The 25,202-nt window shown below is 39.2% G+C and overlaps 1 protein-coding gene across 1 annotated transcript in view; it reads right to left on the bottom strand.

The window, feature by feature from the left end:
- LOC142353172 (uncharacterized) overlaps positions 1-25,202 on the bottom strand; it is a 393,253-nt gene that overhangs the window by 221,095 nt on the left and 146,956 nt on the right. The gene's annotated exons all lie outside the window — the stretch shown is intronic.

The raw sequence follows: 25,202 nt of genomic DNA, 5'->3' as shown, positions 1-25,202 counted from the left end.
AATTTCTTAGGTATAGTACTTAACGCTGGGTGCAAACTAGTTGGGCTAAATTTCATAAATTTGAAATTGGAGATATTAAAATAGATATTAAAATATTCCTGACGGGTGCCATTATATAGTAATAGTTTAATAAGTACTTGTGCAGCATTGCTATTCAAATATTCGGTTTGGCGAGCGCTTTTTTTATGCTCAATTGCGACATTGCCTGCTTTCGTGAATTCTAATTAAGCTTTGAATGCTGCTTAAATTTGTACATTGGCAATCCAGTTAGCTAATATGACGGCATTTTTTATTAGACTATTTATAAACCAAGTGCTAGTTATAACAGCTTCTTTATTACAGACGCGTATGGAGTGACAGAAAAATGAAAAACTGAATAAAGAACTATAATTCATAGTCATGTGCTTGACGGGCTTCGGTAGTTGTGAGTAATTGAGAATACAGCTTGGTAAACCCGGGAACGGGTCGCTAGAAGGTTTGTACGCAGTAAAGTTTTTGTCTTTTTAGAGATTTTAAGCATAAAGAGCACTGTAAACTAGATTTTTTCGTAACGGCCAGGTTTGGTGGCGCATATGATTTGCATCCACCGACGCACTTGCGATGTTTTTGCATTATGATTTACTAGGCAATGTCACGTGTTTTGTTACTGAGCGTGCATAGCGTACTGGGAGGGCACAAACGAAGATGCCATATTTTTAACTCGAAAGGGTGATAATATTTGTTCGGCGGACATAATAAGTACTATATAGATATGTAGAGAACATCAGAAAACGCTTACAACTATCTGCGGCGAGAGAACGATAAATTTATCGATACAAACTGTACATTTTCAATTGATTTTGCCTTTGGAAAGAATTAAGATTGAACTTAGAACTCTGAGGACATCAGTTAGTACAATTAAATGCATTCAACTGAAAAATGCACTTTTAACATTAATCCCTCTGAATTTAATAATGTTTAAATTTTTCGGGGAAAAAACTCGCAAAAGCACATCGTTTTATTGTTTTCTGCTTTTAAACTGCGTTGGTAATCTATGAAAAACTGAACAGTAATCTGGTGTAAAATGAAGAAAATATATTCAGGATTGGGTATAGATTTTTATTTTATTTTAGTTTTTTCATTTATTTATAGATCTTTTGAACAATTGCTCCCCTTTGTTACCTAGTAGAGAATCGCCACACCTTCTGTGCTATACTTTACCACGCTATTACTTAGCCTACAGTTTAGATGCCGATTAACAGTTTAAGCGCAATTGCGGACTGCTGTTCACGGCCATGCCTCTCATGCGCTGTGGGATGTAATCTGGAAATCACGTCGGTTATCGCGGAGAAGCGGTGACGCGCGCGAAGCGCACCCACCGACCCGCCTATTCGGAAATTCTTTTCGCTTTGTATTACGGTCCGGCTAGTTGCCATACCATGGCGTATTTTATTCTATTAAATTTAACTTAGCATGTGCAGGCGTGGAAAGTTATTAGTCGTCTTTGATTGGTTAATAAATGGTTCGATTAAATTTTATTCAAGAATTGCCCCCGTTTTGCAAAAGGGGGCAATTGTTGAAAAGATCCTAATTTATTTACCAATACTATAACTCCATTTTCTTCTATTTGGACTGTATAATTGTGTGTACATTTGTAAATGAGGGGAAAAATGATCCTGCAACATTTGAGTTTTGATATATTGAGGAGAAAAAAATTTGACGGAAAAAAACTAATCAAAATTGCTAACATGCTAAGATGAATGAAAATTTTGGGAGACGTTTGCTTCAGTTATTTCGCTTCTACTTTAATAGTATATTGCTTGGTTATTTTGGTTAAACAAAACTGTCATCGTGACGCTAAAAAAAATTGTTTATCGGAAAACTGTAATTTTTTTCAAATGTGTTGAACAAAACTAAATTCTGATTTTTTGTATTGACATTTTTCCCTTAAGTTTTTGTCGTGTTTTGCATTGATCAAAAATTTTTGCATCTGATCCAATAAAATCCAAAGAAATTGCAAACAGACAGATAGGTGAGTAATGTAATGTGGCGGTCTTTGGCAATGAAGAAGTAAAGTTTGTGGTAGGTTTAGAGCTCTTAAATTGTTTTTCATCACAAGCTAATGTCATGACAAGAAAATTTTTGATCTTATCGGTTTCTTGTTGTGATCTGATTCGGGATACATTATGCGGAGCATGTACTGGGATACTATACTAGTAAGGGAAACACCTTATTAAAAAGACAACTTAAATAGGGTCTAGATAACATAACAGCAGAAGTAATAATGAGTATACGTGAGCCATCAAAAAAACATAGACGACTGACATTACTCAGAATTTGAACAAGGTCGGATCATTATGAAATATACACAAGAACAGATGCAAATGTAAAATTTGATACCTGACATCATAAGCAAGCATTAGGATAAAACAAGGAGGCTCCGTAATGTGCGATCGCATAAAAGGTTCCAACCCCGCTCATCCAGAGTTCTAGCGTAATTGTCAACCAAATGAGGAACAGATAGAAAAACCAAAAAAACCAAAAAACAAGTATTTTTTTTAAAAAAAAGGGTATGAACAAAAAGATAGCCTCCAAAGCAAATAACTCATTGGAGTAAAAAATGATGCACTAGATTGATGAGATATGACAGTGTTAAGAAAGCGAGTGAAGACGAACAACAAAATCAAACAACAACAAACATTAATTACATCAAAAACCCTGTCCGCTTTAAAAAACAAAACATAATAACAAAGTCAACATGCCGTCAGAAAAAATTAAAACTAAACAAAACAACTTATAAATCACCAGGAAAGATATGGGACCAGTCCATAAAAACGCTTGGTAACAATTAGAGAAAAAGAACAAAAGCATTGAAGCTAAAAAATTTGCTTAATATTTTTTAAACAATTAACTTCAAAGTTAGGAAAACCATTAGAAATCATGTAAAAAATCCCAAAAAATTACGATTAGCATAACTTCCATAAAAGGGCATTAAAACCTGTCATTATTCTGTTTGTATTGCGGCCAAAACGAATAACAAAAAGTCCACAGACAAAAATTTAGTTGAAACTTGCCAGAAAACGCTGTTGAAGATGTAAAACCATTTTTTGATATTCAAAAAATGTTCGACGCGTCTTCATCAGACAAAGATAAAGTGCTTTGTGGTCTTTCATTTTTGAGACTAGGTAAAAGTACACAAAATAGGAAAAAGGGGCAAAAGGAAGTAATACTTTTGATTTTTTTCTAAACAAAATTAATCCGAAGGCATGAAAGCCATTGATTACAAAATGAATTAATTAAATAGGTTCTTTTATTCGTCCGAAGAACGCCCTTGAGACCTGCAGTTATCCAGAATACGCCTTGCGTCTAAACTGATCGTCGATTATCACAAAAACAAATTAACTTACTTTTTTGTGAAAAACCGGTTTTGAAGCCAGTAACGTCATAACCAATTCTTTCAAAATACTAGATTATGTGACACCAATTTTTTTGAAACCAATAACATCATTTTTGACCGGTAATGAACGAGACAAGGTAATAAAAGCACAATAAAAAGAACAAAACTGCGAAGTTTAAAAGTTTCTCTTTATTTTGGAAAACAATGGTTTTCAAAGTCATGAAAACTATGAGCTATCTACTAATATCAGAATATCGGCTCTTCTATTAGTCTTTGAAAAGCCAATGAAACCTGTCTTTTTACAAAAAATTTCATACGACTAAAATGACCAAGCAAAACGACAGTTAAAGACATATTTTTTAAAAAATTCAATTAAATTCTTCAAGAAAGTAATATCGAAGCTGTTAATAATAAGAATCTATATCTTTCAGGATTTTAATATGTTCAATTGTGCAATATTTTGATCTCCAATAATGAGATATTAGAACTGCCAATGATGTGATAATTTGAGAAAACTAGAATACGTGAAAAACTGGCAAGTATCTAAAAGTAAAAGAAAAACTTAAATCTGGCAGTGTCAAAACCTGAAAATAATAACTCAAAGGTTAAAAACGCAATAATGATTAAAATTCAGGTCAACAGAAAGGAGAAGCATTCTTTCGTTGATTACACTATTTAAAAATTGACCCAATTAAAAAAAAATAGAGGGAAAGTTCATTTCTTTAAATTTTTTAAAAAGGCAAACAACAATAAGCTTTCAAGTGCAAAACTAAATGCTTTAGCTTGGAGCTGCTGAAGAATTCAATTGGATCTATCACTTCTGAGCTTCGACTTGATTTGTTCTGATCTTTAATTAAAATAAAAAAAGTCATTTTTTAAAAAAAAAGGACTGATTACAATCCGAACTCTTTTTGGATTGTAACAGTTCAAGAGTGGTCCAAAAATGCAAAAACGGCCCTGATAGTTCTTATCGTCTATAATGAACACTCAATTTTATGAATGTTATAGATATAGATAGTTTGTGAATTAAAAACTCAAAAAAAAATCTGCGTTCTTGATAATCAACGAGTAAAGTTAGCAAAAAACGACAAAGTTCTAATTACAGAGCTCACCAGAAGTTGAAGTAGGAATAACCGCCCTTTGAGTCTACAAAGATTGTACTAGTGTTTTTTGGGGGTGTACTTGCGGCAAATTTAATCAAAGGGGACTAAAGTAGCTTATTTCTTGCTGTTTTTGATGAAAAAGGCTGAATTATGAAGTTTTTAGCTCGAATTTTTGACAAAAAAAAATAAATAAAAAAATCAACAATAAGTTTTTGTCTTTGAAAACAAAATCAACAACACTATAAAACTTTTAACAAATTTTAAAGCAAAATTGACAAAAAGTTAGGCGAAAATTCCGGAAAATGTGAATAAAAACAACGGAATTCACCATACTTTTCTCAGAAGTTCAAACCTCGTTAACTCCCTAAAAAAGGAAAATTAAAAAAAATTTTAATTCCATACTCTACGCTGGATGAGCTTTCCAATGATAACAGTCTCAATATCGATCGGTGAAAATTGTCTGAACAAAAAAATCCATTTGAGTATATAGTTCCTCCCCCCTCAAGAGGGGTCGGAACAATTAGAACCCAAGAGTTGAACCCTTAGGTCCCACTTGTACAACACTTTCCAAATAAGTACTTGCTTCAAAAGAAAACTTGATGAAAAAAACAACGCCATGAAGTTGCCAAAAGATTCCACTCCACGGCTTCGTTTCGAGGCCTTTAAAAAGTACCCCAGCTGCTTTTTTTTGAAACATATAAATTACTCAGAATATAACTCTAAGGTTAGATATCTACATGCTCTAAAATAATAAATAAAATAATCAGCATTGTTATTAATATAATAATCTTCAAATTGTGGCTGTTCGTTTTCATAGATAAAAATAGGATTTGAAGGCTCCTATTTGTCTATTAACGGGTACATTCTTGTGTTGATCGAGCAAAAACTCGGTTAAAACATTTTTAAAGCAAGTTTTACTGTAAAAAGTTCTTATTGAAGAGGGCAATTTGTTCCATTTTTGAACGTTTTTCAAGATTAAAGATTTGTTACTCCACTTCGTTTTCGTTTTCTTTTTTATAATAATTTGATTTGTTCTCTTGTTCTGTCTAGCGTTATGGCGACTAGTAAACATTTTAAATTTTTTGGATGTTTCCCATTGTCTTATATCTGTTTGTAGCTTCATTAGCTTCTGTTTGTAACTGAAATAGGCTCAAATGGGGTAAATATACTTATTAAAAAGCATCAAGACAGTGTAGCTGGTTTAAACTATGAAACAATTCAACTATAACATATCTATTTTGTTAAGAACAAAATTATGCTAATCATACGCAAAATTTTTCAGTCCTGCTGATGATCAAAAACTTTCAACTAAAATTTTTCTTTTATATAATCTAAAGCAGCAGTTTTTGGGCTTTTTTGTTAGTAAATGAGCTTGATAAGTGACTACCACTTTAAAAAAGAGCCTTTTCTATAGAACCAATTTAACGACTAAAAATTGAAACCATAGTCTCCCACAAACCACACATTCTGTCCACCAAGTTTGAGGTGCTTGAGGGAATTGACCTCTAATCAGATAGTTCTAGACCAATGTACTCTCCGCGCATACCATCTCGCACCTACATAGTCTCTGGTCAACCTGATGTGCACTTCGATTTGCAGTCTGACTTGGGTGAGCTCAGAGGTCACTTCGTCTGAGATAATGTGATCATTGGCGAATTTTAGCCAGGCGCAGAAATATTTCGAGATCAATTGGTCTGATGAAAAACCATTTCGAGTCCATTTTTTGCGTACAATTTTTCGTAACATATTTGACAGAGACGTATGTGGCAACAATAAACGAACGCAACAAAAAAGTGCCGTTCTGATCAATTGCTCTTCTAGAGTCTAATGGCGCTGATCAAAACTGAGGGTTCAAGTTGATAGCAATTTCAGGCCCTCTTTGCTAGTAATTTTGATTAATTGCAAGCCAGGTTGTTTTTAATGGAAGGCTGTCTAAGTTCTTCGATTTATTAGGGATCATTCCCCAATGGTATACTAAAGATTTTTCAACACTTTGAATTTTTCATTGGCAGTTTTCTAGAATTGTCTTTTCTCTATTTGAATAAATTGCTCTATAGACACCAGTTTTTTCGAAAAGAAATATATAATTGAAAATTAAGAGATCGGTTCACAATCCAAAGCCTCTTCCAATCAAAATGTTCGAGCATTCTTCACTCTGATCAGAGATGACTTGAAACTCGCTAATTTGTGATCAGAGGCACTTTAGTTTGCACTTGAGTCTGGTCAGACGTGGACTCAAGCGAACACTATTCTGATCACAGGAGGATTCGAGCACACAGTAGACTGATCAAGAGTGCCCAAGTTGAGGTGCCAAACTAGTTGTTTGTGCGCTTGAATTAACGTCTGATCAGATTATCCCCAAGAAGAAGTTACCTCATCAGACCATCGTCTATATCATCAAATCAAGCGGCCCAGATACTTTCCAGACCAGCTTACAGACACTTGCTCGATCAAAACTATCTCTACTCAGACTATCGTCCGCTCGAAAGTCGCATTCTTGATCAGACTGGTGTGCGGAAGAATCCAGGTATGATCAGAATAAAGTACGCTTGATATTGATTATTTTAATTTTATAATAATAAAAGGCCAATTTGAAGAGCACACAGCGCTGAAAAATTCATTTGTTTAGTGTCCCATTGGTGCATGACTTAGTTTCCCATTGGTGCATGAATCAATAGACGAACTTAAAAAACTTCCTAAAAAATCTTACTGATATCCAGTTGTTCAAAAAATAATGTAAAGAGGTCCCACAATTGCTATCAACTGGACTAATCTGTTCTGATCAGCGCCATAACATTAGATGAGTCTTTGCATAGAGCGCTGCTTTATTGTTGCTTCTTGGCAGAACAAACATCTCTCAGTCAAAAATTTTATTCAAAAAGTGCCCGAAATGGCTTCTGAACAGACACAATTACGCTCATTATCTCTATTGATCAGACTAATATGCGCTTGAATCGCCCGCTCATCAGACCATTTCAGACGAAAAAGACCATTGATCAGACTAAAATAAGACCAGTGTCATATGTCTGTGCGCTAGAACCAACTCTTTGACCTTATATTTTTAGTCTGGAAACAAACCGTGTGCGTTCGTTGAATTTGAATCTGATAAGGGGTCACCACCGCCTGGCACCTCGAACGGCGCAGAAGTTGTGTATGTGGCGAAACAAACTAAACGTTTATTCAGGATGAAAGTCTATCGCTTGAGCAATACGCATTATTTTCCAAAAAATAGCATGCATAGTCAACTGCGTTGTTTGTCAGAAAATGGTTTTGAAGTGCCCTTCAATTCAAAAAGGTGTTTCCTTCTCAGAAAGATGTTTCCTTCTCAGAAAGATGATTATGATATGTTGGAGAATCTACTTAAATGATTTTCTTGAGTTGATTTAAACTCTGTAAACGATGATTTGAACACTGTTTAAATTCCAACCGCGTATGCAAACCAGAAAGTATTAGTTCTCATAAAAACGCAAAAACAAGGAAAATCTCTTCAAGGAATTTGAATTTGGTACCACCCAAAATATTAAAATCCAAATAGAGGTTTCTGATTTATAAATTATCATCCGGGCTAAATTGTAAGTCAAGATCAGTATTGTGCCAGTCTAAAAGCAAGTCTACATGACATGCACATATCAGTACTGTGCACGTCTAAAAACAAGTGGGCAAGTCTGGCAATTCTTCGCCAAGACTTAGATTACACTTGCAAATTGATTTCCAAGTCAGAACCAACTTTTCAATATTTTTCGAGTGAAAATTTCGAATTTCGAAACTTTTTGTAACGTTCAGCGATATACAGGAGGTTTATGTTCAACCACTTTCCCGGGGTACTGAAAATTGATACCAGACTGGTACAAAATGTTACCAAACACTACTGCAAGACCCCCGGGAGGTCCCAATGTGTTATTTCAGGTAGTGAGGTTATGGGTCGTTTTCAGCCGTTTTCCAGCCGTTTGGAGCCTAATTTTAACCGAAAATTGACATTTCATGCACTGATAACTAAAAATTGTAACCAAAAAATTTTGTAGAAAACCTAATCCTTCAATTTTATTACGAAAATATTGAAATTGATGTATTTGATAAAATATTTTCAAGTTTAATTAGCGATTGAAAAATACAAATTGATTTAAGAGTTTTGACATGAACGGAAACATAAATTAATTTTTATTGAAAAAAATATTGCAAATATTTATGTACTGAGAATGAAAAATTTTTGGGTTTTTTTAATTTTCAAAAAAAGTCAAAATACTCCGTTAATGATAATTTTGGATTCAATATCTAATTTTGATTTTCATCATTGAATAGAAAGGTAGAAAAATGTACTCCAAATATACTCTCTACTCCTAATATCCATAAACAGTTTTTTTTCAAAATTTTCCTCTCTTAATGATAACTCGATCTTAACTTGATCTGTGTTCGGTAAAAATTTTTAAACTGATTAAAGACGAAAACGAATATGCGTTTCATTTGCATCTTAATAACATTAAATGACATCAAAATAATAGAAACCCAGTTTATGTTCAAGCGCCAGTTTATGTTCAAGCGACAAAGATCTTTGTATGAAGTGCCAGTCAGACATACTTCCAGCTTAGTTGCACGAGAAGTATTTGAGCTTTAATGATTCAAATTTCTGCCTTGTACTTCTGAAAAAACGAACGCAGAGAGCTCAAAATGAGTGTAGAACGCCTCAATTTGATCTCTGTCAAGTATTCCTGGTCTAGGGACTAAGTGTTGCAACAAATTGGAGTGTCGTTATCAATTGTAACTTAAACTGACAAAAGCTTGTTGTGTTTCGATATTCTACGTCATAATTTTGACTTCGATACTTCAAGAATGGTAATTACGCAAAATCAACTGTTTTTTATAGCATTTTGCTCTTTAGTCTCTGGCTTTCAGATCTGGTTCCCTGACGTTAGAAATACGATAGAAGTTTTACAGTTTAAAAATTTATTTTGGTGCTAATTTTGGCCAAAATATAAACAACTCCTTCGTGTGTCCAGCTCTTCTCCACCATCATTCCATTCGATTGAACGTGAAGTTCGTTAATTTGTCAATCATTTCAAAAATGAAAAATTGCATCAAAGTAAAAAACTAATTTCTCCGCAGACTGTAACCATAGCACTACATAGTTGAGCCAATCAGATATTGCAAGTAAAATTTTGTAGGAGGAGGAGGAAGACACAAAGAACTTATTGTAATTTGAATCCCGTACATTTCAGTGATCTAAATACATTAGCACTCAAAGTTTTTAATAGTAGTGATGGAAATTTCAAAAAAGAGTTTTTTCGATACATTTCTTGGCAAAGGAAACTGACTTTTACATAATCTGCTCCTGATATTGAAGACATCATTGGTGAATTTCTAGAACTTAGAGTTTTTTCTGTTCTTATCGTGGTTTTGATATATCTATATTAATTAATGACAGATACGGTCAATTATTGTGGTCAACCATAATTGGGGTTCATTGCGAGAGATTTTTGAAAACTGTTAGTTCAATTTTTTGCAAAGAAGCCAAACTAGTTCTGCCAATTTTTTGGTAAATTGCTTTTTAGTCCCATGTTTGACAGTCGTCCTTGGTTACCCGGACAAACAATATTGAACTGATTCTTGATTTAATTCTACCAGAAAATTTTTTTTGACTTCAACGCTGCATTTTTCGAAAAATTATCAGTGGGTTGTTATGCAATTAAGGTATCTGTTACTTTTTTCTATTGCTGACTAAAAGTAATAACTGGCATAAAACAAGGTGTCGAGGTTAGTGATGTCACCCAACGGCTTGTATTTTCCTTTACTTGTTTGTTTGTTTTCGAGCAACCGTAGTGAGTTTTTGTATAATGTCTTTGTCTGCTTTTTTTCGCCTTCCCTCTAAGATTATCAAAAAATTCGACAAAATGTAGAAGTTCTATGGATGCGTCTACTGAAGACTTATCAACATGTAATCGGTTTAATGGTTTAAAAACTCGGTTTGTTTGGGGATGGATTATTTCGATTTCGAGTTTGATTAGATATTTCTTTGTTGCTGCTTTTCGACAACAATTTATATTAGGCAACCAAAAAAATTCAAGGGGAAAAATGGGCCGAAACACACGAGCAACGACATCTGCTTCGTTGGTGGACACCTATAAAAGTACACAGGACTACGTCAACATAACCCGAAACAGCCAGAATGAGTTATGTATTTCCCCATCAAATCCTTATGTGTCGGGTCACATTGGAGAAAATGATTTCAAATCCCAGTGCCGTTTTCCAGTTGGCACAATCGTCTCATTACTTGACGAAACGGAAGACTTTTTTGCAGCAAAATTATTGAACACACAGGCTCTAAAACTCAAATTCTCTATTTGGGATACAATTCAAAAGACGACGAAGTCTTCGATTCCGAGTCTTTTTGGGCTTATCATAGTTTTGAAGCAAAAGTGTCCAAACTATACAACACAAAGTCAAAAAATCTAACGAGTACCAAGCGGAGATCGACAAACTGGTCAGTGACCCCAATCAGCCTTCATTGATGCTCCCCCCACCTGACTGACATTATTTCCAGAACATCTGTACCCATAATTAGACAAGTTCCTGTTAAGCTCAAACTGCGATGGTCGAAGTTTATAACAGAGATATGGGCAAAATGTCGTACAAACAGAACAGATATCAAAACTGGAAAAGGCTTTTGCTTCTTCCACATGTATTTTACGCACAGTTTCACGTGGAGTTGGAAAACACAAGTTCCAAAACAAAAAATTCATCAATGAGTTCATTAATCGATGAGAAAATGGCGACAGAGGAATCGTGGAACGAAGCTATTCTGTCCAAAGCAGCCAAAAAATAAGAGAAACATCGAGTCAGAAAAGAGCGAGAACACTATGTCATCAAGTCTTTTTTGAAAAAGCAGCAAAATTTTAGGCTCAGACGGACTTGCACCTTCAAATGAAAAAAACTACAAAGATCTTTCTTTCCTGCATCCTAAAGAAGAGGAGCCAATTCTACCGGCTAATGATGATTTGTGCTTGGGATATCAAACCTCAGAGAGAGCTGTAAGTGACATGTTGTCTTCCCTCACGAAAGGTAGCGCAGCCTGTCCGAGCATGATGTAACTTGAGCATCTTTCAAACGCCATTCGTTGCAATAACCCTGAGCAGTCCAGAACCAAAATGCAAAGACTCAGCAGCCTAATCAACTTTTGCTCAGCTAGTGGTTTTCCAAATGACGTCGGCCTAACTTTCTGCAATGCTTCTCAAACAGCTCTGAAGAAAAAGAAAACAAGCGTACAACCAATTGCTGTTAGAGAAGTTTTCCGCCGATTTGTTGCTAAATGTCTTGTTTCCTTTGCAAAAGAGGAAGCATTCGAAACTTTCTGTCCCAATCTACTTGGAGTTGCCAAAATGGGAGGCGCAGAAACTATTATCCACGCAACAAAACTAATATAGAAAAAGTATGGAAAGAGAGAAGTCGTAGGCGACCTCCAGATAGAAAACGCTTTCAATTCCATCAAACAACAGGGATTTTCATCAGAATGCCTGAAACCAATACCATATAATTATTAGTTTGTTAGCTCGTGCTACGCAAAACACACTTTACTGATCCATAACGTTTAAGCTATAAAGAGTGAAAATGGGGTTAAACATGGTGATCCTTTGAGGCGAATTTTGTCTTCCTTGGCTTTCATGTTTTCTCATTAACAAGATTAAGCAGGAAGGCCCCATGCTCTTACAGAACTCTTGGTATCCTGACAACGGCATTTTGGCGGGAACTGAAGTCGAACTAATGCAAAGCTTTGATTTTTTGGAAAGTGAGGGCAAAGTCGGGCTTCAACGTGAAGACCTTGAAATGTATGTTGTGGTTACCCCAAACCATAAGCAGGTTAAATCAAAAATTTAAAAGGGATGATCCCAAAGGTTCTGAAGTACTGGGCGCGTCAATTGGAACGGAGACTCATCATTCAAAAATCTTTCAAAAGACGTATCCAAGAGGGTCGAGAAAACTGAGCCTCTTCTAGATCGCTTACAGCAACTTGGCGATCCTTATGCAGCTTATGGCATGCTTGCAATTTGTATTGGTTCTCCCAAAATGCTGTACTCTCTATGCACGGTTAAACCAATCCCCCAGTTACTAAGGTCTTACTTCGTTTTGACAATGCACAGAGGGATTGCCTAGAAACAGTAATCAAGGGAAACGTTACGTGCAGCAATTGGAAACAAGCAAACTTGCCCATCGGGTTGAGTGGATTAAGTTTAAGATGCTCAAGTGATCAACATCTAGCTTCTTTTATAAGTACAGTGGAGTCCGTTTAGTACAGTGGAAGCTCTTATTGGGATGAAACCCATTCTGGAAAAAAATTTAACGCGAATTGTTCCGTTGGAGTGCAAGATGTAGATAGGAGAAGTCACTGAATGATCTTCTATCACAGGCAACAAATATGGAAGAAATAGCTCGGTTGCAGTCTCTTCTTGGTTAACCACGCCTGCTATTTCAGCACTGGGACTGCACCTGGAAGCGGAAGAGTTCCAGAGTTGCGTCAAATATTGGCTGGGTATCCCTATATATGATACTATCGGAAATTTTCCCTACTGTAAAAATGGTCTCATCGATATATAACGGGACAATTCTTTAACATGTTGGAGGACGTGGAGATAAAATTCATCGTCACAACCGTTTGAGAGACAAGGTTTTCTCTTCTTGTGTCCCTGCAAGTTTGATCCCTTCGCTTGGAGAAAAAAAACCTTATTAGCAACAACCAATCCCGAACTGCAGACTTAATTTTATCCTCCTGTTAACAAGGAAAACTGGCAGCGCTTGATGTAATAGTGGTGTCGTCCCTGCAATCAACAATCATGTCAAAAGCAGCGGATACACCCGTCTATGCGTTAACATACGCTTACGACCGCAAACTAGCTGCCCATGACGTTGACTGCCGAGAAGCCGGAGTAATTTTTTTGCTGCTGTAGTTGTAGTTGTAGTAGTAGTAGTAGTAGTAGTAGTAGTAGTAGTAGTAGTAGTAGTAGTAGTAGTAGTAGTAGTAGTAGTAGTAGTAGTAGTAGTAGTAGTAGTAGTAGTAGTAGTAGTAGTAGTAGTAGTAGTAGTAGTAGTAGTAGTAGTAGTAGTAGTAGTAGTAGTAGTAGTAGTAGAGAATGGAACCAGGAAGATTAGCCCGCAGTGCCTTCGATTGGGACCCGCCCGATCAATACGCCCATGCCAGACGCGCTCCTGGGGGGCAACGGAAAACGTGGATGAGTCAAATCGAAGGAGACTGTGTACGAAACAAAGTATCGTTCACCAGATTGCAGGAGAAAGCAGCAACCGGGTCAAAGAATGCCTTCAACAATTTCGTCGTACAGCACTTCACAGAATAACCAAACAAATAACTCTTCTTGTTTTGTTTGTATTTGTATTTGTATTTGTATTTGTATTTGTTGCCAACCGTGCCTTTATTTCATATTTGGAATTAAAGTGTTGAAACAGTAGTAGTAGTAGCAGTAGTAGTAGTAGTAGTAGTAGTAGTAGTAGTAATAGGCTTTTGGGGTTCCAGGGGCATCTTTGATCCCGATTGAGTGTTCATTTGTTTGTACAGTTCTGGTGGTATCTATTAGTGAGTTTTCCGTAGGGGTTGCATGAGCCTCACAGGCATAAGATTCTCCAAGTGCAAGATGTTTTCTCGTGGTAACATTCAACCAAATATTGCCAATAGACGTACGTCAGGGAGCTCTTTTTCAGTTTTTCATTGATGTACAGTTAGGATATTGTAGAGAATACTGGCACGTCTGACGAAGTTCTCGTCGGATTTTCTTTTTCGGGTGCTGCTCACTGCTAGTTCTTTACTCTGACCCTGTCTGGTTGAATCGTTTTCATTTACAGTGAGACGTGCTGAGGGTTTCATATCAACTCTGCCGTTAAGTATCATTTGCAGGTAAAGTACATCATGCAATTCAATGTAAAGGGATACCGGTAGGAGATCGCAGCGAAGTAGCCTTGCTTTGTAGTTGTCATTGTACCCGTAGAACCGAAATGTAGCGTGCTTTTGGATTTTTTTTCTAACTTTTTCAGAGAGCTGAGGCTGGGATGATAGGCTTGAGAGCAGAAAGTAAAGATTGGCATGACGTAACCTGTGTACGCATGGATTTTGAGCTGAGTGTTACAATGTGCCGAGACATTTCTTCTGATTTCTAGTAGGGCTCTTAGGGATTTGCTCGATTGAATAGTACAGTTTTCAGTCCAACTCAATGAATTACTTACTAGGAGACCAAGATCCCTTTGTAAACAAGATCTGGTAACTTCCTGGTTTTGTAGTGTAGCAGTCATTTGACCTTTGATTACAACCAGACTACATTTTTTGGCATTAATTTTTATGTTGTTAAGAGTACACCACGATTCTAGTTTTTTCGTGTCTTCATCAACTTTTTGATTTCTGAAGAGGATTTTGTAGTCATCTGCCTAGCCAAAACACTCTTGGAAAGAATCTGTTAAGTCGTTTATATGTATGAGAAACAATTGGGGACCGAGAAAGAGCCCTGAGAGTCTCCACTCGTTACTCGGATTGGCGACAACACTGTGTTGTTTAGTTTGACAGATTGGACACGACCCTATAAATAGCTGTTGATTAGTTTCAGCAATTTTCCACCTATACCAAATTTTTTCACTATTCTGATGAGAATATTGTGCGGGACTGTGTCAAATGCCTTGGAGAAATCAAGAAAGAGGACACTAAAGTTATCCAATTCTTTGTTGTCTTTGTACTGATGGATTCTGTCAAGGAAAACTAAAAGTTGTCATATAGCAGATCGATTTTGTCAAAATCCAAGTTGTTGAGCATGCAGAGCGGAATGTACAAAGGAATAGATGTGACCAAACAGTATTCTTTCGAATACCTTAGATGCGCAGCTTATGGGGCTAATGGGTCTATAGCAGGACACATCTTTTTTGTTTCCATCTTTGAAAACTGGGCACACATGGCACAACTTCCATTGGGTTGGAAAACAAACTTTATTTACAATGGTTTGATACACAAAGGTGAGTGGTTTAGAGATACCATCGGCGGCATTTTTCAACATGATTTTCCCTATTCCATCGGGTCCAGTAGATTTCCTGATGTTGATTTCTTGGAGCAATTCAAATACATTCGACTGGTCAATCCTGAACCAGTTGAAGACATTTCGGCTGAAGTCAGCATTTTGTGTTGTGTCTGTAGTGTTGAAAGAGCTAGCGAAGAAGTTAATAAACATTTCAGCACAGTCCAATTCTGATATAGCTGTTCTTTCTTTATTATACACTTGGGTATGCATTGCAGCATTTTTGCGGATGCAGGAAGGGTACTTTTGAATATGGCTGATTTTCTGAGTAAACGTTTTTTGTAAAGATGGCATTCACTTTTTTTTTCCAGCAACCATTTGTTCAAGTTATTTGTTAGCAACGTTATATCTTTTTTTAAAGTAGTGTAATAAACTTTATTTTTAGTCCTATTTTCTGTTCATAATTTTCTTGTACAGAAAATAACCTCCCCATGCTATTGTCAGAAGTACTATTATGCTTTACTATTATGCTGTAGTTGGTCTCATGATCTCAAAGGTAGTGTCGTTACCTATTAACCAAAAGATCTATTACAAGAAATCTACTCTTAATCATATAGTTTAATTTTTTGGGATGAAACCCATTCTGGAAAAAAATTTAACGCAAACTGTTCCATTGGATTGCAAGACGTAGCTTCAAGAGGAGAAGTCACTCAATGATCTTCTATCACAGGCAACAATTATGGAAGAAAGAGCTCGGTTGCAGTCTCTTCTTGGTTAACTACGCCTGCTATTTCAGCAATGGGACTGCACCTGGAAGCGGAAGAGTTCCCTGCGGCGAAATTGTCCCTGCTGTAAAAATGGTGTCATCGATATATACGGGGATTCTTTAACATGTTGGAGGAGGAGGGGATAATATTCATCGTCACAACCGCTTGAGAGCTAAAGTTTCCTCTTCTTGTGTCTCTGCAAGTTTGAGCCCTTCGCTTGAAAAAAAACCTTATCAGCAACAACCAATCCCGAACTGCAGACCTATTTTTATCCTCCTGTTAACAGGGAAAACTGGTGGCGCTTGATGTAATAGTGGTGTCGTCCCTGCAATCAACAATCAACTCAAATGCGGCGGATACAACCGGCTATGCGTTAACATATGCTTACGACCGCAAACTAGCTGCCCATGACGTTGACCGCCGAGAAGCCGGAGTGATTTTATTGCTGCTGTAATAGTAGTAGTAGTCGTAGTAGTAGTAGTAGTAGTAGTAGTAGTAGTAGTAGTAGTAGTAGTAGTAGCAGCAGCAGTAGTAGTAGTAGTAGTAGTAGTAGTAGTAGTAGTAGTAGTAGTAGTAGTAGTAGTAGTAGTATTAGTAGTACTAGTAGTAGTAGTAGTAGTAGTAGTAGTAGTAGTAGTAGTAGCAGTAGTGGTAGTGGTAGTAGTAGTAGTAGTGGGGGGCAAAATCCAACCTCCCCTCCCCGCTGTGTCCCCTGGGGTAAGTGGTGCAGCAGCTGCCCGTAGGGCAGACGCATAGTACCACCGAGCTAACGAGGCAAGGGTCCTCTAGTTGGTGTGGCGACTAGTTGTATATTAGCCTTTAAACCCAATGCAAGGAGTTCAAACACAAATGGCCCCGAGTCCCGGGTAAGGGGTGCGAAGAATCTCCCGTGGAATAATCTCAGAATTGGAAACCTCAAAGTCAGGACACTGGCTCAATCAGGTTCACTGGAAAGCCTGAAAATGGACCTGAAGAAGTACAAGTTGGACGTTCTGGGAGTGCAGGAAACAAGACTGGAGGAGCAGGAAATAGATCTTGGCGACCACAAGCTCTTCCTCACTGACTCCTGGCTATCGACTGCAAAAGCGAGACAAGGAGGAGTTGGTATTGCAGTGACAAAAAGACTTGTCGGTAGCTTAATTGAGCAAGTTGCTGTTAGTGAGCGAATGGCTTATGTGAAGTTTGCAGCTCAGAGACGAGCTAACCTTGTTGTGATTGTGTTTAACATTACGGGCTCCCACAAAAAGTTGTGAATGTCATCCGCAACAGTTACGAAGGCTTCAAGTGCTGCGTCAAGACAGAGGGCGAGAAGGGCCAGGCGTTCGACGTAAAAACTGGTGTTCGCCAGGGTGATGTATGGTCGCCTATTCTCTTTGGCCTTGTGATAAACTATGTGTTGGCTTATTCAGTTCAAGGAGGAATCCACATTGGACGCTGTGTTGCTGATCTTGACTTCGCCGATGATGTTGCCCTATTGGGCGTCTCTGATTCCGAAGTTCAAGCAAATCTACATAAAATTGAATCATTAGCCGAAGCTGTTGGCATAATGATCAATGTTGGGAAGACAAAGAATATGGATGTTAAATACGAAAAACCCGGAGCCAGTGTACCCATTGCTCAAAGGAACGTGGAAGTTCTTACAGGAAGCCGCAAAGGCCGTTTTGGGACTCTCATTGAGGCCGAAAACCAATCCCGACTACTCATTGGCAGAGAGGTGCTGGTGGGCAAGCAGAAGAATGCGGGCTGCTTCGAGACACTAGCTGGTGAGAAACTGAGACTGAAAAGTTCAGCGGAGGCTGAGCTTGTGACAGTTAGCAGCGACGAGAGGTCAGTGGTTGCTGATCTAGTGTCTACGGCGAATAACAGATCAACTGCGGTCTCTGATGACGATAGTTGTGTATGTTCAGTTTGTAAACGCCGCTTCGACACTGCAAGGGGCTGCAAAGTGCATGAATCCAGATTCTGCAAGTCTAAGAATTCGAAGAGGGTCGAAGACAGCGCGTCAAAGTTTGTTGGGCTAGAGAAAAGCCTCACTTGTCAGAAGTGCACTAGAAAATTTGCAACTGTGAAAGTCCGAAGAATTCACGAGTCACGATACTGCGGCAAAGAAAAGGCTGGAAGATCTCGCATTTTCTCCTGCAATGTCCACGATCGAGATGGAGTGGAGTTCAAAAATGTAGAAGCTGTCAATCATCTCGGTTCTTTCGTGAGTTTGCAACATGGTGACCTAAAGGAAATCAGTGTCAAGCTGGCCGAAGGGAGACAGCGATTTGCGAGCTTTCGGAAGCTTTGGAAGAGCAAAAAACTTAGTATTCCCCTCAAATGCAAGTTATACAGAGCTCTCGTGTTATCAGTGGTCTTATATAGCTCTGAAACGTGGACCATGAATAAATCAACGCAACGGAAACTTGAGAGCTTTCACACCAGTTGTCTGCAAAGGATACTATGTTTTTCATATCTGGAGAGGGTGACAAATGAAGAAGTACTGGCTAGATCACGTATGTCGACACTTTCTGCAATGATCATGATTAAACGGTTGAAATGGTTGGCCATATCCTGAGGATGAAGTACGATCGTCTAGCGCTCCGAGCCTTCACCTGGGAGCCGACAGAAAAATATCGATATGCTAAACGAGCTCCAGGAGGTCAACGTAAGACGTGGATGGATAAACTTGAAGAAGATTGCTCAAGGAACAACTTGAGCTACATCACTTTACGACAGAAAGCGAAAAGAGAGTCTAAATCCCGCTTCAACAGTTTTGTCGAACAGCATTTCCTGGATTAAATAAACCCAGATAAGCTCAAACTTATATGCATTTTATTAACTTGTTTGTACTTATTGTCATTTTTCCTTTATTTCTTTATGGAATTTAATTGTTCAAACAGTAGTAGTAGTAGTAGTAGTAGTAGTAGTAGTAGTAGTAGTAGTAGTAGAAGTAGTAATAGTAGTAGTAGTAGTAGTAGTAGTAGTAGTAGTAGTAGTAGTAGTAGTAGTAGTAGTCTCGCATTTTCTTCTGCAATGTCCACGATCAAGATGGAGTGGAGTTCGAAAATGTAGAAGCTTTCAAGTATCTCGGTTATTTCGTGAGCTTGCAACATGGTGACCTAAAGGAAATCAGTGTCAAGCTGGCCGAAGGGAGACAGCGATTTGCGAGCTTTCAGAATCTTTGGAAGAGCAAACAACTTATTATTCCCCTCAAATGCAAGTTATACAGAGCTCTCGTGTTATCAGTGGTCTTATATAGCTCTGAAACGTGGACCATGAACAAATCAACGCAACGGAAACTTGAGAGCTTTCACACCAGTTGTCTGCGAAGGATACTATGTTTTTCATATCTGGAGAGGGTGACAAATGAAGAAATACTGGCTAGATCACGTATGTCGACACTTTCTGCAATGATCACGATTAAACGGTTGAAATGGTTTGGCGATATCCTGAGGATGAATGACGATCGTCTAGCGCTCCGAGCCTTCACCTGGGAGCCGACAGAAAAATATCGATATGCTAAACGAGCTCCAGGGGGTCAACGCAAGACGTGGATGGATCAACTTGAAGAAGATTGCTCAAGGAACAACATGAGCTACATCACCTTACGACAGAAAGCGAAAAGAGAGTCTAAATCCCGCTTCAACATTTTTGTCGAACAGCATTTCCTGGATTAAATAAACCCAGATAAGCTCAAACTTTTATGCATTCTATTAACTTGTTCGTACTTATTGTCATTGTTCCTTTATTTCTTTATGGACTTTAAGTGTTCAAACAGTAGTAGTAGTAGTAGTAGTAGTAGTAGTAGTAGTAGTAGTAGTAGTAGTAGTAGTAGTAGTAGTAGTAGTAGTAGTAGTAGTAGTAGTAGTAGTAGTAGTATTAGTAGTAGTAGTAGTAGTAGTAGTAGTAGTAGTAGTAGTAGTAGTAGTACTAGTAGTAGTAGTAGTAGTAGTAGTGTTTGTATTTGTTGCCAACCGTGCCTTTATTTCATATTTGGAATTAAAGTGTTGAAACAGTCGTAGTAGTAGTAGTAGTAGTAGTAGTAGTAGTAGTAGTAGTAGTAGTAGTAGTAGTAGTAGTAGTAGTAGTAGTAGTAGTAGTAGTAGTAGTAGTAGTAGTAGTAGTAGTAGTAGTAGTAGTAGTAGTAGTAGTAGTAGTAGTAGTAGTAGTAGTGGGGGGCAAAATCCAACCTCACCTCCACGTGGTGTCCCCTGGGGGTAGGTCATGTGCTGCGGCTCTACGCTCACATGGTCGAGCTAACGAGGCACTGGTCTTCTAGTTTGTGGCGCAACTAGTCGTATCTCAGCCTTCAAACACCAAAGCAATGAGTACAATCAACCATGGCCCCGAGTCCCGGGTAAGGGGTGCTAAGAATCTCCCGAGGAACCAACTCAGAATTGCAACTTTAAACGTCAGAACACTGACCCAAGCCGGATCTCTAGAGGCTTTGAAAATGGATCTGGCGCGATACAAGTTGGATATTCTGGGAGTGCAGGAGACGAGATTGCAGGAGCAAGAGATTGGTCTTGGAGACCACAAGCTCTACCTGTCTGACTCGTGGTTGTCTGGTGTAAAGTCGAGACAAGGAGGAGTGGGCGTTGCTGTAAAGAAGTCATTGATAAACAGCATTGTAGAACAAGTGGCTCTAAGTGAACGTATTTGCTACGTCAAGTTCGCGGCTCGGAGGAGAGCCAATCTAGCTGTTGTTGTCTGCTACGCACCTACGAATGAAGCTAGTCTCCAAGAGAAGGATTTGTTTTGGAGTCAACTTTCAGACCTAGTTTCCAGCTTCAAACATAGGGAGCGTATTTGTGTCATCGATGACCTCAATGCAGAGCCTGAACACCAGTTGAATGACACCATGAGCTGCAGAGGCCCGTTTGGAATGGGTGAAGAAAATGAAAACTCGGAAAAGTTGTTATCATTTTGCACTTCACACAAATTGCTCGTAGGTGGTACATGGTTCCAGCATCGACAAGTGCATCGGTACCACTACAACCCTCCCGATCCGAGTTGTCGAAAAAAGATGCTGGATCACATTCTGTTTGCAGAGAGATACAGAGGATGTCTGACGAATGTGAGGACCAGAAGAGGGAAAACAGCAATTACCGATCATGAACTGGTCATTGCGGAAGTATCTATGAAACTTTTGTCTAAAAAGCCATGTTTCACGCCCAGAATCAGTTCTGCAAAGCTGCAAGATGAAACAACGCGTGACTTATTCACGCAGGAGGTCAAGTTACATCTTGATAAGAGCGGCGATTTCGAGAATACAGAGCAGTCTTGGGACAATTTTCGAAAAGCCCTGAACCAAGCAGCAGTGAAATGCCTCCTTCCGGACAAGCGAGTGAACAAACCTTGGATTTCTCCAGATTCTCTGGAACTTATCCGGAAACGGGCTGATCTACAGTTGAAGAAACACAGCAGCGCGGTGGCGTTGTTAGAGTTCACAAACTGCTGTAAGGAAGTCAGAAAAGCTCTACGTGCAGACAAACGGGCATGGCTTGAACGCAAAGGCCAAGAAGTGCAGAGCTTCGCGGACAGAGGCAACTTAAAGGAGGTTTTTGGGGCATCACAGCAGATTTGCCGAAACTGGAGGCCCCAGTTGACCAAATTAGTTTCAAGCACTGGCGTCAACTTACGGACGAAAGAGGAACGACTTGAACGCTGGACGGAACATTTTAGTCAACTCCTGAATCCCTCAACATTCAGTTGCAGTACGAGATTGGATCCCGAAGAAGCAGCTGAAAGCTTGCCGATTGACCTGAGCCCAATTCGATTTGAAGAAGTGCTTGAAGCTGTCCGCAGGTTGAAGAATGGCAAGGCAAGTGGACCCGATAACATTTCCTGTGAGATGTTGAAAGCACACAAGGGTATTGTCGAGTGGCTCTGGGACATCATAGATAAATGTTGGTCGACGGAAGTTCTGCCCGATGACTGGAAGGTAGCAGAAATTGTCCCATTATACAAGAGTAAAGGAAAGAGGTCAGAGTGTTCGAACCACCGAGGGATCTCTCTATTGTCAGTACCAGGCAAAGTGTTCGCTTCCGTTACTCTCAATCGATGCAAAGATTCAGTGGATCGCGTCTTAAGGGAAGAGCAGTGCGGCTTCAGAAAAAGCAGAGGATGCGCCGATCAACTCTTTGCCCTGCGTCAAATAATAGAGAAATCAATGGCGTTTCAATTGGATATTAGCTTTTGTTTCATAGACTTTCGAGCGGCATTCGATTCTGTCGATCGTGAGCAGATGTACCAGATAATGAAACACTATGGTCTACCGCAAAAAGTGATAAACATCATAAGAAACAGCTATGATGGATTCAAATGTCGAGTCAAAGCCGAAGGTGAGAAGGGACGCTTATTTGATGTCAGAACAGGCGTTAGGCAGGGTGATGTGTGGTCCCCAATCCTATTCGGCCTTGTCATCAACTACATTTTAGCTAACTCGGTGCATGGAGGATTAGACATTGGGAGATTGGTGGCTGACTTAGATTTTGCTGATGATGTTGCTCTCGTGGGGGTCTCAGACAGTGAGGTGCAAGAAAACCTACATCGAATCGAGGCCCTAGCGGAAGCCGCTGGTCTGAAGATTAATGTGGCCAAAACAAAGAATATGGGCGTAAAATGCGACAGCCCAAATGTTGTTGCGGTGCCTAGTATCCAACAGAACGTGGAGATACTCACTGGAACACATAAAGGCAAACTAGGACTCCTGGCAGAGACATCTAGCCAGTCACGACTAACCATCAGCACGGAGGTGCTGCTGGGAACGAAAAAGAAAGCGGGCTGGTTCGAAACACAAGATGGCCGGAAGCTAAGATTGAAAAGCTTAGCGGTGGCTAAGCCAGCGTTGGTAGCTTCACAACAACAATCTGCGGTAGCAGATTCAGAGTCGCTAGAAAATGAGAGTCGGTCAGTGGTGGCTGACCAAGAGTCTTTAAGATGTCAGTATTGTCAGCGGCAATTCAGTACAGTTACCGGACGCAAAGTGCACCAAACAAGATTCTGCAAAGCCGGTTTGTCAAAGAATGTCGTCGACAAGTCAAAGTTCGAGCAACTAGAGGCGAGCCTTACCTGTGACAAGTGTGAAAGAAAATTCAAAACAGTTAATGGCCGAAAAGTTCACCAATCGAGATACTGTGGCAAACCTAAAGCAGTTGCCACACGCGTGTTTTCCTGCAAAGTACAAGATGTTCTCGGAAACGAGTTTGAAAACATAGAAGCGTTCAAGTATCTCGGATCATATGTCAGCCTCAAGCATGGAGACCTGCAGGAAGTTAATTGCAAACTTGCAGAAGGTAGACAACGGTTTGCTAACTTCCAAAATCTCTGGAAGAGCAAGCAGCTCAGCGTGCACCTCAAGTGCAACTTGTACAAAGCACTCGTTTTATCAGCCGTGCTGTACAGCTCAGAGACTTGGACTCTTTCGAAATTAATGGAGAGAAAACTTGAGAGTTTCCACTGTGGTTGTCTTCGGAGAATTCTACGTGTGTCATATCTGGAGAAAGCAACGAACGAAAAAATTATGTCAAGATCACGAATGCCCCAACTATCCACGATGATCATGCTCAAACGGATAAAATGGTACGGACACATCCAGAGAATGGAACCAGGAAGATTAGCCCGCAGTGCCTTCGATTGGGACCCGCCCGATCAATACGTCCATGCTAGACGCGCTCCTGGGGGGCAACGGAAAACGTGGATGAGTCAAATCGAAGGAGACTGTGTACGAAACAAAGTATCGTTCACCAGATTGCAGGAGAAAGCAGCAACCAGGTCAAAGAATGCCTTCAACAATTTCGTCGTACAGCACTTCACAGAATAACCAAACAAATAACTCTTCTTGTTTTGTTTGTATTTGTTGCCAACCGTGCCTTTATTTCATATTTGGAATTAAAGTGTTGAAACAGTAGTAGTAGTAGTAGTAGTAGTAGTAGTAGTAGTAGTAGTAGTAGTAGTAGTAGTAGTAGTAATAGTAGTAGTAGTAGTAGTAGTAGTAGTAGTAGTAGTAGTAGTAGTAGTAGTAGTAGTAGTAGTAGTAGTAGTAGTAGTAGTAGTAGTAGTAGTAGTAGTAGTAGTAGTAGTAGTAGTAGTAGTAGTAGTAGTAGTAGTAGTAGTAGTAGTAGTAGTAGTAGTAGTAGTAGTAGTAGTAGTAGTAGTAGTAGTAGTAGTAGTAGTAGTAGTAGTAGTAGTAGTAGTAGTAGTAGTAGTAGTAGTAGTAGTAGTAGTAGTAGTAGTAGTAGTAGTAGTAGTAGTAGTGGGGGGCAAAATCCAACCTCACCTCCACGTGGTGTCCCCTGGGGGTAGGTCATGTGCTGCGGCTCTACGCTCACATGGTCGAGCTAACGAGGCACTGGTCTTCTAGTTTGTGGCGCAACTAGTCGTATCTCAGCCTTCAAACACCAAAGCAATGAGTACAATCAACCATGGCCCCGAGTCCCGGGTAAGGGGTGCTAAGAATCTCCCGAGGAACCAACTCAGAATTGCAACTTTAAACGTCAGAACACTGACCCAAGCCGGATCTCTAGAGGCTTTGAAAATGGATCTGGCGCGATACAAGTTGGATATTCTGGGAGTGCAGGAGACGAGATTGCAGGAGCAAGAAATTGATCTCGGAGACCACAAGCTCTACCTGTCTGACTCGTGGTTGTCTGGTGTAAAGTCAAGACAAGGAGGAGTGGGCGTTGCTGTAAAGAAGTCATTGATAAACAGCATCGTAGAACAAGTGGCTCTAAGTGAACGTATTTGCTACGTCAAGTTCGCGGCTCAGAGGAGAGCCAATCTAGCTGTTGTTGTCTGCTACGCACCTACGAATGAAGCTATTCTCCAAGAGAAGGATTTGTTTTGGAGTCAACTTTCAGACCTAGTTTCCAGTTTCAAACATAGGGAGCGTATTTGTGTCATCGGTGACCTCAATGCAGAGCCTGGACACCAGTTGAATGACACCATGAGCTGCAGAGGCCCGTTTGGAATGGGTGAA

Source organism: Convolutriloba macropyga, chromosome 14 (assembly GCF_964194025.1).
Source record: "Convolutriloba macropyga chromosome 14, txConMacr16.3, whole genome shotgun sequence".
Taxonomy (NCBI): Eukaryota; Metazoa; Xenacoelomorpha; order Acoela; family Convolutidae; genus Convolutriloba; species Convolutriloba macropyga.
The sequence above is the reverse complement of the archived record's forward strand: the minus strand, read 5'-3'. Positions and strand labels throughout refer to the sequence as shown.